The 2257-nt window shown below is 38.0% G+C and overlaps 1 pseudogene; it reads left to right on the top strand.

The window, feature by feature from the left end:
• The first annotated feature begins 775 nt into the window (after positions 1-775).
• LOC129081106 (L-lactate dehydrogenase A chain-like) lies at positions 776-1880 on the top strand (annotated as a pseudogene).
• Positions 1881-2257: the final 377 nt, after the last annotated feature.

Raw genomic sequence — 2257 nt, 5'->3', positions numbered from 1 at the left:
AAAACAAACACTTAAATAAGAGTAATGTATTATATTTGTATAAGCAGTAGGAGGTCACAGGAACATATTATCAGTACTTGCAGCTCTATAGAATTTAGTTTCAGACAGGAAATATATTCTAAGTACAGTATTTATTCAACTTGGTATGTTAAGAAATGCTATGGAATAGTATATTTGTACAGAGGCTGGCTTCACTAAAAGGTTTAATGATTTTTTTTGAGGATATCTTAATATGAGGTAAAGCACTTTGTAATATCATAAACCTAAAATAGTTATGTATAATTTCAGACTTATAACAAAAATATGATTATGTAGCAGATAAATCAAGAAATGATTCATATTAACATATACCAATAAAATATAACAGGGTTATATGACACATATCTAGACATTCTTATTATTCTGGTCCAAATTAGAAAGTAACAAATAACTGTTTCTGTGGGAGAAAAGGCAGTTTTAAAGATAAATGCTATATTTCTGCAAGAATTATATGTTGTAATAATTGGGGAAAATATAGAAACAGAACTATTTACTCATTAATTCATTTATTTTTATCCCCTTTGTTATTGCTCAGATATTGGAGTTGATTTGTGTCCAGAGTACATACTGAGTTACTAAAATATAAATCAGATTAAAAAATAAGATCAAGAAGAAAACAAATATGAAATGCAAAAGAGCGTACCGGAGCCGCTGCCACTAAGTCCAGATTGAACGCTGCACACCATCGAGGCCTCTCTGCCGTGCACACCCGATTTCTTTTGGTTCTAAGTCCAATATGGCAACTCTCAAGGATGAGCTGATAGTGAATCTCCTAGAGGAAGAACAAACCCCCCAGAATACGATTACAGTTTTTGGGGTTGGTGCTGTTGGCATGGCCTGTGCCATCAGTATCCTAATGAAAGACTTGGCAGAAGAACTTGCTCTCATTGATGTCATGAAAGACACATTAAAGGGAGAGATGATGGATCTACAACATAGCAGCCTTTTCCTTAGAACAGCAAAAATTGTCTCTAGCAAAGACTACAATGTGACTGCAAACTCCAAGGTGGTTATTGTCACAGCTGGTGCACGTCAACAAGAGGGAGAAAGCTGTCTTAAGTTGGTCCAGCGTAACATGAACATCTTTAAATTCATCATTCCTAATGTAAAACACAGTCCACCTGCAAATTGCCTGTTTCCAATCCATTGGATGTCTTGACCTACATGGCTTGGAAGATAAGTGGCTTTCTGAAAAACCGTATTATTGGAATTGGCTGCAATCTGGATTCAGCCCAGTTCCGTTGCCTAATGGGGAAAGGCTGGAAGTTCACCCATTAAGCTGTCATGGCTGGGTCTTTGTGGAGCATGGAGACTCTAGTGTGCCTGTGTGGAGTGGAGTGAATGTTGCTGGTGTCTTCCTAAAGACTCTGCACTCTGATTTGGGCACAGATGCAGAAAAGGAACAGTGGAAAGAAGTTCAAAAACAGGTGGTTGACAGTGCTTATAAAGTGATCAAACTGAAAGTCTACACATCTTGGGCCATTGGACTATCTGTGGCAGATTTAGCAGAAATTATGATGAAGAATCTTAGGTGGGTGCATCTAATTTCCACCATGATCAAGGGTCTCTATGGAATAAAAGAAAACGTCTTCCTTAGTGTTCCTTGCATCTTGAGACAGAATGGATCTCAGAGGTCATGAAGGTGACTCTGACACCTGAGGAAGAGGCCCGTTTGAAGAAGAATGCAGATACACTTTGGGGGACCCAGAAGGAGCTGCAGTTTTAAAGTCTGCTAATGTACCACCTCACTGCCTAGGCTACAACAGGATTTTAGTTGGAGATTGTGCATATTGTCCCTTTTATATGATCTATGACTAAAAACATCAATTTCCTAAAGATAGAAATAGTAATGGTTCATAAAACCCTGCATCTCTATCCTGATGCTGGATGGTACTTACCGTGTGTGAACTGGTTAGTGTGAGTTCCACTTCCTCAAAGCCACCACTGCCAATGCTGCACACAGTACAGTTGCCCTTCAAACTAGATGTTGTTATAGAACTTGTGGTCGCTTTACCCAACGTACCTATCCAACTTTTTCTCTCCAGTCAATCACATAATGGGATCCAATGTATAAATCCAGTATTGCATGTCTTGTGCATAACTGTTCTTAAGGATCTTATTTTGCATACTCTATGAATCAGATTGGTATACATTCCCATATAATGTAAAAAAAGTCTATATATACATAATGCAGCCAACTATCCAAGTTTCATACCAA

The sequence above is a fragment of the Pteronotus mesoamericanus genome, unplaced genomic scaffold (assembly GCF_021234165.1).
Source record: "Pteronotus mesoamericanus isolate MK-2021 breed Mesoamerican mustached bat unplaced genomic scaffold, CSHL_Meso_final contig_94, whole genome shotgun sequence".
Classification (NCBI taxonomy): domain Eukaryota; kingdom Metazoa; phylum Chordata; class Mammalia; order Chiroptera; family Mormoopidae; genus Pteronotus; species Pteronotus mesoamericanus.
This window is presented reverse-complemented; position numbering and strand designations above follow the sequence as displayed.